Consider the following 10214-nt stretch of genomic DNA (forward strand, 5'->3'; position numbering starts at 1 on the left):
TGATCTTCAAGGGTACTTAGTATTTTAAAGCACTTCATATGTTCAAAGCACAGCTTCTATTGACTGCAGTTGCAGCTGTGACTCCTCAGTATTTTTACAAATCATATCCCAGGGACTCAAGTTGGGAACCCAGAAAATAAGGAACATAAATGGCCACCTGGAAAAAAATTGGTTTAAGTGACCTGCTCAGTACTACATAGGAACTCAGTGGCAGAGGCAGGGATAGAATCCAACTCTTCAGGGCCGCATTCAGCTGCCTTAAGCATGAAACTGTCCTTTCTCTTGCGGAATTCAATTGCTACACACCTTCCAACTTCTGCAACAAATAAAGCAGAGGTCCTACAGACAGCAGTCTCCCTTGCTGCAAAACGCTGAGTCATCCCCAGAGCAGGGCCATCCTGTGCAGTGAACTAGGTCATTTCCAGAATGATGTGTGCCTATGTCTTTAAGGCACAGCCCTGCGTTGAATGCCTTGCCAAGAGAAATTGCCTCACAGGAGCTCCAGGAGACATTGGGCTTGGCTACACCAGAGAGTTTACATTGGTGCAGCTGCACCGCTCTATACCGATGGGTGAGAGCTCTCCCACTGGCTTAACTACCCCAGCCCCCACACGTGGCAGGGAGAAGCTCTCCCATCAATGTAGCACTGTCCACACTGGCGCTTCTGTTGGTGTAACTTATGTCACTTGGGGCGTGTGTGTGATTTATTCACATGCCTGAGTGGCAAATGTTTTGCCAACGTAAGTTGTAATGTAGACATAGCCATTGAGTCTCATCCGGTGGACAAATCTGGCCATCTCCAGGGCTCCGTTGTAGGCAGCAGCTTCACTTAGGCTTGAGCCTGTGCCCTTTGAAGTCAATGGCAAAGTTCCCATAGATTCAGTAGAGCAGGATCAGGCCCTTAGTCCTTGTGCTCAAGAACTGTGCCTAGTCCTGGCTCTTTGCACCCCATCTTCCAGCTGCTCAGCACAGTCTGGCCTTTTAGTGTGTAAATGACTAGACAAGCATCTGTGTAACTCTGTGTGATTGGTGTGTATTAATACATTTGTGTGCTTTGTGTTCAAGGCGCTGAACAGACATTAATCGACCTTTGCAATGTTACTGAGGTAGGTAGGCAATGTACTTGTAACCAAGTTGGTCCCAGGATATTAGCGAGACAAGGTGGGTGAGGTAATATCTTTTATTGCACCAGCTTCTGCTGGAGACAGAGACAAGCTTTCGAGCCATCCAGAGCTCTTCTTCGGGTCTGGGAAAGGCACTCCCAGTACCACAGCAGCATCCAAGGTGGAACACATTGTTCAGCATAAGTAGTTAGTACATATTGGAAGGGACCATTCAAGTTAGAGTGGCCCATTAGGCAGGCAGGCAAGTGTTATTCCCATTGTATAGATGGGGAAATTCAGGCAGCAAGGTGAAGTGACTTGCTCAAAAGTTCGTGCAGCAAGGAAAGGATACAACCTGCTGACTTAAGCACCTGTGCTCATTCCTCCTGAACAACACTTTGGTTCTGTGTTCCAATGCTCCACTTGGGTTGTGTGTTCTGATACAGTAGTGATGATGCCAGGCAAAATGATTCCCTGAGAACAATGGAGCTATTTTCTATTGTTCTCATAAACACGGTGGTTGCTGAAACTTTACCTCTCCCTCGTAATGTGTCCACTCCAAACTCATGCCAAGAAAGTCTGGGCATGCTGGCCTATGTTGGCCACCAGCTCTTCCCTTTGGATCCTAATCCCCAGGAAATGCCTTGCCCTCTAATCTTTAATGCTTACGTAGAATTTCTTTATGGGACTTTTCCACTCAGCTCACATTCAACCCAACAAAGCCCTGCCCAGGGCTGCTTGGATTACTTCACATCCTTCACTTCTGCCAGTCCTTCCAGTTCTCCTTCATTGCCAGGTCCCCCACCCACTTACCTTCTTGCAACCTGGTATCCATATACTGATATCAAAGGCAAGCGGACAAATCCAGATGTGAGAGTAAATTTATTCTCTCCCACCTCCCCGCAAATATCTGATTACTGCACAGCTCTCTTTAGCAGAAGTGGGCAGGAAGGTAGCGTGGCCAGTGATGAGAGCAGGAGACCAATAGGCAGAACACCTCAGTTCTATTCCTGGCTCTGCCACTGACTCACTGAGTGACCTAGGGCAAGCTGCTTCCTTTCTCTCTGGCTCAGTTTCCCCATCTGTAGAATGGATACAGTGAATCACCTTCGTAAAGCACACGGAGAACACCAGATGAAAGGCTCTGGATAAATGCAATCTGATTGATTATAATAATGTTTATGCTGACCACATTGTTTCTACTGCTGTTGCTTTTCCTTAAAAGTGTTTAGTAATAAGGTCAATGGGAGAGAGGCCTTTATTTACATCCTGTTCAATTCTGAAGCAAGAAAATCCCTGTTGAAATCAATGGGAGTTCACAAGGCCATCACTTCTGAAGTCCTTGCTCAGGTGATTAAGGCACTGGACTGGTATGCAGGAGATCTGGGTTCCTTTTCTGGCTCTGCCAGTGACTACCTGTGTGACCGGGGGCAAGTCACTTCCCCTCTTTATGCCTCAATTCCCCGTGGGTAAAATGGGTAAAATGCTACTGGCCTCCTCTGTGAAGTGCTTCGAGATCTGTGGCTGAACAGCACTCTGAAAGAGCTAGAGAGACAAGGTGGGTTAGGTAATATCTTTTATTGGACCAACTTCTGTTGGTGAGAGAGACAGGCTTTCAGAAGGAGAACTCTGTAGCTCAAAAGCCTGTCTCTCTCACCAACAGCAGTCGGACCAGTAAAAGCATGGGCAATGGGTATAATAGTCCGGGGGAGGCTAAGCCTCCCCCAAATAGGATATAGCACACCTCCCTTTGGAGGAACGCCGCCAGCCTGCTGCCTTTGGAGTGCCACCATCGCTCCACCCTAAGGCCCCACTCCTGCGTCCTGCTTTTCCCCTGTGACCCTGCCCACGTTGCCCCTCTTCCTCCCCCCGCCCCCGCCGATTGTTGCTCACACTTCTCCGCAGCTTTACACATCAAGTTAATTCACATTTAGACACTAACACACATTTCAATCTAAGGCTAATTAAGTACAGGCCATGGACAGATGAAAACAATGCAATCAACCTCTCTTGATTTCTCTCAGCACAAGTGAATTGCCCTGAATACATGTTGACCCACTCAACCCTTCTTGGCTATTCAGACACAAGTGAATCACCCTGGTGCTCTGATCTGAGTTGGCCTGTCTGCGTCACCAAGCTGGTAACCTGTTTAGACAACATCATAGTGTTCTTCGCGCACCCATAAGGCTGAAGTGACCTGTAAACTTCCCCTGTTGGACTTTATCCCCTGAGCCCTGAACCAACCAAACTGAACTCTGCCCTGTGAGGGTCATCCTATCATCATTACCCAGTCCGCTCATTTATTCATGCCCACAACTATCCATAACCTGTTTGTATGAGTGATGTACCCTCACTGCTTGCTGGCTGTACCTTGAACTCACCCACCGTATACCCCGCATTGGGGACATGACAGACTGTGTATATGTATATGCCATCCAATACCAAAACGCTAACATCCCCCTACAACCTGTATGTTACCCCCAATGACACAATAACTGACGCTTCAAACACTTTGTATCGTTTATTTTTAAATATTCTCTAATAAACTTTAAATCTATTCCTTTCTCCCACCCTTCGTCTACTTGGACTGAAAGGCTCAGATCCTCATAGGTATTTAGGCACTTAGCCCTCACTGAAATAAATAGGAGTTAAGCACCTCAGTAGCTGTGAGGATCTGGCTCCAAGCTATTTAAGGCAAGCGTTGTCTCTCACTGTGTGTATGAACAGTGCCCAATTCAAAGGGGCCCAGTCTCAGCTGTGACCTCTACTGAAATACAAATATTTAACGACAAAGGACTTCTGCATTTGGCACATAATGTAATCAGTTGACTGATAAACCTACAGAAAACTCAGACCACTCCTGAATCTCCATGTTACATTGCTATATTTTTCCTCTAGTAGTGTGAGTGAAGACAGAGGGCTATATCCTAAAACTTTGCATTCCTTCCTGTCAGCTGATATCACCTTACCATTATTTAAAATGTTTTTTTTTATTCACTAATCAAACACTCATTCCCAGACCCCTCCACTGAACAGCTCCTGCTAAAAGCTGTAACGTAATTCAGCATCGCCTGGTCCCCGTAATGTTACAATCATTTGTCAAGGCTCATTTATTTCAAGGTCTTCAAGTCTGGGAGGGTTTTCACTTGGTCTTCAGGAATGTTGGCCCTGTGTCAAGGCTAGATGAAAGGAAAAGAAGAACCACAGAGAAACAAAGGCAAATGTACTTCCATGCAAAGGAGCATATTAAATGGTTTGTGTTAAACACAATGAAATCCATAGTGGGGAAAATAACAAACTCATGACCATTCACCACCTCGGTGTTGCCAACTCAAGGGAAACACTAAAAATCGAGCTGCTGGAATCAGTCTGTTGTACAAGAATCTCAGTTACTTTCCATTTTAAAAGGAAAAGTTCTAGCTCTCATGGTAGCCTAGAAGAGTTTGAAAAGGTGAGCCGAGTACATGCTGAAGGCTCGGGAACCAGAAGCCAAATAAAAAGAACCCAATATTGAATGATCTTTTTAAAATAATCATTATTTTTAAAACTCAGTTTCTGGGGGCCAGGCTCATGACTTTTGCATGTTTGGGATTGACAATACTGGTCACCTGCCCCATTAATGATCTCCTAGAATGGGGCAGCCTTCAAGTGTAGCCATTGCTCCAGGGGTAGATTAGGCCTTTCAATCCCTGGGTTCCAAACCTGTTGTTTTGCCCTGTCTACTCTATCCATTTGAACCAGTAATTTAATTCTTCATTTTAGTGACATGGTCGACTCTATGGATGATTTGAGTCTACACACAATGTGCATGTTGCTGGGTTTGCCTCTGTCAGTGCCCTAAGCCCCGACCTGGTTGTCTTTCCATCCAGCCCACTATTATTGTGCAGTATAGAAACCGTTACACAAGCCTGAGTAACCTGGTGGTTTGCTTGATTTTCCTTCCATCTGTCTGTGAAGTAGGATGTCCCAGAGTGCGTGCGCTGAAGGTTCTGTTCTGGGCCACATTTTTAGGTTCGGGGCTCTTTGGAGAATCTGACTGTAGGTGTCACAGTGGGGAATTATGCTGAGACCGCAGCTCTTTTGAAAGTCTGGCCCTTGTTTAGGTGGCTGAATGGGAGCTCAGCTCCAAGATCTGCCCCCACTTGTGACTGCTGAGCACTTTCAATCTGTCCATCTGTGCACATGCCCTCTGGGAACCCCTGCTGAAACATTATGGGAGAGCACAGGTAAAAAAACACTCAGACAGCATTGCAGACATGGATGCACAAACACTGAGCTGGGGTGTGTTGTGAAAAACTGCATTGTGGACACAACTCCACCATGCTGGGTATAACTGTGTCTGACTCTTCCCAGGGATATCCAGGATTGTGTGGCACCTCACCACCACCTGCCCTTAGCATGCAGCAGTCTTGTCTGAGCCTGCTGTGGATCAGTTCCCTCAAACCACCAGCCTCTGGCAGCACAAGCATGACTTTCCAGGCCCTTGCAGCCCCTTATCCACTGAAAACTCACAGAATTACCAGGCCTCAAAGAATGCAGAGTTCAAGTCATGGTGAGCAAGAATATTGGAAACCAACGGTTACATACAAAAACATTTCCCACCAAAAGCTTTCTCCAGTGTTTTTCAGTCAAGCCTGATTAAGACCCTTTTTCATAAAGCAAATGCGCTGTTTACTTCCTCAGTGAAGGGTGCCAGGGTGTCATATTTGCCTCCCCCAACTCTAGTGGAGCAAGCCTTGAAAGTGCACCTCAAGATTAAGTTCGCTCCCCCCTTTCTTTCTCTTCCTGTTAGTTTTTTTCTGAAGTTCTGACAATCCTCCATTTGTATTCAGGTCAGACTGGTGCTAGGAGATCCCTTGTGAACGAGACAATACTCAGTTTACACATAAACAAAGTAATGGCAAAACCTCTCTTCTGACAGAAAACCTGATTTTCACCTTTGCTGCAGACTGGTACCTAGACACAGACTTTAAGAACGTACTATGTGTGCATACGCACACATACACACGTGCATTTTTCACAAGGACGTTGATGACCAATGACACGCTGGCTTTCATTTGAGACTTCACATGATATTGTTCGGTAAACTCCAATACACATACCAGACTCAGGCGATTCCTGTAGCCCTTGGGCACTTGCTCTGTGCCCCTTGCCAGTTGGCACTAAGAGGCTCTTGGGTCACACTGGCTCAGACTAGAGCACCACATTGTGGTTACGAAAACACGGGTATGCTAGTAGAATAGCTAAGACTTTAGTCACATGAGGAATCCTACTGAAAATTCAATGACACTGTTTTTGTATAAGTATTAATCATGTAAGTAAGGGTTGCAGGATCTGGAGTCAGCAAAGAACTGATTTTCCAGGGCCAGGCAGGAACCTGTGTTCTGGTTATGTGGCGAGGAGAAAGGTAAGTGAGAAACAGGGACTGGGGCAGAGAGAGAATACTCCTCATAGTAATTAATGCCTAGCTCTTATGTAATGCTTTTATCCATAGATCTCCAAGTGCTTTACAGAGGAGGTCTGCAGCGGTGAAGTGACTGGGCGGATGCTTGGGAGACTTGGGTTCTATTCCCAGTTCTGTCACTGCCCTGCTGCGTGACTATGGCCAAGCACCCTGTCCCGACCACGACGTGGATCTAGTTGTATTATCTAAAGCAGAAAAAACAGACATTTTGAATGGTGAAGCTACAAGCTCATCTCCAGGGTGTTAGTGACTCAAACTCCACCAGGGCACCTAGATGGGAGTACAGTCCCATAACTCAGTTAGTAGTTAGTTATTTTATGAATAAAACCCCCTTTGCCCCTTAGAAAATGTCACAGGGTTTTTATAAGGCCCATAAATCTTCACAATAGCTGATAGGGCTGGGCTGACTCATCAAGGATCCTGTATCCTGTGGCTTTCCTATGGCTTCCAGTTAGCCTTTGTTCAATCACATGAATGAAGCAATTGTATCAGTCCTCTCATTTCTCAGAGCTATGCCTCTCCTAGGGCTATGGACAGCTCAGGACTGAAGATAATTTTGTTTAAGGATGTATAAGCTTTGGAAAGTTTAGGGTTGGTTTAGAATTGGATAAGGATCTAAAACTTATCGTGTTTATTTGAAGCTTACTGAGCTTTAACCAAATCTTCAAAAGGCTGATTTCCAGAGGAAGAATAAGCTTAGTCACAAAGTTTCTTGTCTTTCTTGCTTTAGGTTTGTGGCTATGAAATTGTGATGCCTCTGTTTTCCTGCATACTGCATCTTTAAATACCTAAGCACCTACCTCATGCACACAGAGCTTGACAGCCATTTTGTTTCTCAGAGTGCCTGGAGCATGTGGAGATGTGTACACTGTGCTCTCTTCGGCAGACTCTTTAATTTTGTTCTTAATCCAAAGTAACTTTAGACTGAAAGAATGTGTTTTGCTCTTCGTGTATGGAAATATAACAGGGTTGGAAAGCAAATACGATGCCATAAAAATATCTGTTCTAATAGTGTTTTGCCACATCAGCTTTCATGCCTGGAAAGCTAAGTGCAGCAGTACCTCAGTACAAATACTCAATAATTATCATCATCATGATGCAAGATACTATTCAGTGTACATAAGGGTATTACAATCTGGTCCTTAGTTTGTAAGCTCTTTGGGGGGCAAAAGGGGCCTTTGTTTTGCATACATAGCACCAAGCACAAAAGAGGCCTGATCAGGGCATCCACACGCTATCTTAATATAAATAAAGAACAATCAGCTGATGCTGTTTGTATTTGCTTTTCATTGAAACTAAATGGTCAGTTTCCCTTTCCGGCTCTCCTGCACTTATGCAATGCTGTTATGTATTTGTGTTTACAGTATCAAAAATGTTTTTATTGACATTTTAAAGAAGTGAAAATATTTGTATTCCTAATGGGACAAAATCTTCAGTTCACATTGAATACGCTTCTGTTTCAGTAGACGAAAAGCAAAACAAATACTCTAAGGTGGCATTCATGTTAAGTCAAAGAAAACAAACCAAAAAAAAGAGCAAGAGTCAAGTTTCCAGGACCAAGCATGGTGTGTTTGTCGTCTTTGTAAAAGACTAAAACAACAATCTGAACAAAGTGACTGCTGGCTCTGCTTACAGGCAGGTTCTTAGGATTTAACAGGGCAGCACAAAGAGAATAAAAACTTCACAGTTCCAAGCTACCTGGTCCTCAGAAGACATTTGAGTCAGTGGCAAAACTCCCATTGTCTTTGATGGGGCCAGGATTTCACCCTCTAGCTCTTAATACAGCCACCATTTTTGTTAGGTTCGTTTCCTAGACTTTGAGCCTAACTGCTTGCATCCCTTTCGCTGGCAGAGGCTTAGGCTTAATCCAAAGGAAAACAGTGCTGGCAGCCACCACAGCACACAAACTGGAGAAAACAGCTAGAGCAAAAATTGGAAGGGATTTCAAAAGCCATTGTCGGAGTAAACTGGCCAGAAAGATAATCACTCCCCCTAGTAACCAGCGTGACCCAAGACTGCAGAAGGACCACATTGTTCTATCTTATCTGCTTTGAAGGCACTTCGGTGACCTCCATTACCACGGTATCTGATACCCTCAGAGTCTTTAAGGCATATATCTTCCCTACATCTCTGTGAGGTAGGGCAGTGCTATTATTCCCATGTTACAGGTGAAGAACTGAGGCACAGAGAGGCTACGTGACTTGCCCTTGGTCACACAGGAAACTTGTGGCAGGTCCCCAAATTCAAGGCAAGGCTTTACCTGCTGGGCTATCCTTCCTCTCTGTTCAGGTGTAGACTAGCACTGGATCAAGGCTGCTTCACAGAGGCCTCTATTTTATATTTTCCTCCCTTAACCTATCACACCGTGGTCACTCCTAAATGCTTACTAGAGATGCTCTGTGACGTGCAGACAGCTGTATCCCGGGCTAGCACGGGGTAACTCCAGACATGTTCTTTATGTTACTGTGGCAAAGTTGCCACCCCAACATGTCCCCTCCTAACCAACTGTAGCAGTGTGGCAGCTTTTGCCTCAGTTTCCCCCTTCTTTTGGCCTATTCCAGCCACAGAGGCATCCTGACCTTCTGGCCTGGCCACTCTACATGTGTCCTGCCCCTTCTGGGGCCATAAAGTCCTTCATCAAAGTGCAGGGAAAATGTATACAAACCAAACCTTCAGCCCCACTGGGCTCAGCAGGCAGTCACCTCAGCACAAACGTACTGCTGCTCCTCCTCTTCCTCCCTGGTTCAATCAACCCCCAATCCAGGGACTGGCACTCAGGATTTCTGGCAGGTATCCAGTTTGCCCCATTGAACCCTACCTGATCTTTTTTCCCTTATCCTTTTCAGCCTTCTTGTCAGGCAGCTTCCCTCCTCTTCTCCTCTGGGTCTCTCTTCTCCAACTGGGTTCACTCAGCTATTTATAGAGACAACTCTGCTGTCCCCTAGCTGGGCTTTATTTCTAATCAGGCTTGGCCCACCCTCCAAGTGCACCAAAGCTGGTGAACTGGCCTCTCGGGCCCACGTTAACACTTTTGCAACCTGTGTGGGGTAAACACCCTTTCACGATTACGACGACTCTTCATGGGTTTGAAGAGGAGCGGTCTCCTTCTCTCACAAGTGACTCCTTACCTTTCCTCAGCCTCCCCATAATATGCCTGGCCTGTCCACCCAGACTCCAGGTCTACCGTGAAATCCTTTCTCAAGATTTGCTCCTCTCAGTTAGCCTCTCAGCCCTGACCTCTGCTGCACCATTCCTGCCCCCTTTGGGACTCCATCAAAAGTTATATAAAACCTGAAAGATGTGTATGCCACAAAACCCTGATTATCATGGATCTTTCCTTTTGTACCTGCCACACCCCCCTTTTCCATTCTTCCTTGCTGTAGCTTTAAAAGCACTGCCCTCTCCTCTGGTGTGATATCAGTAATGCTGCATTAGGAGGCCTGGTTGCCATGGATGGGGGATTATGGGAGCTGTCCGTGCCCTGTTTGCCCTTTGGATGAATAGAAAGACTGACCCTCTCTTTCCATAGACTCAAAGCGTTGTGCACCAACTCTGTAAAGGTAGTGGAATGTGGTTATGCTACCAAGAGACCCCAGTGGAAAGCTCCGTCTCTGCTTCCTCCCCTCCCCCATGCTGAAAGGAAACCC

The sequence above is a fragment of the Mauremys mutica genome, chromosome 3, assembly GCF_020497125.1.
Source record: "Mauremys mutica isolate MM-2020 ecotype Southern chromosome 3, ASM2049712v1, whole genome shotgun sequence".
In the NCBI taxonomy this organism is placed as follows: domain Eukaryota; kingdom Metazoa; phylum Chordata; order Testudines; family Geoemydidae; genus Mauremys; species Mauremys mutica.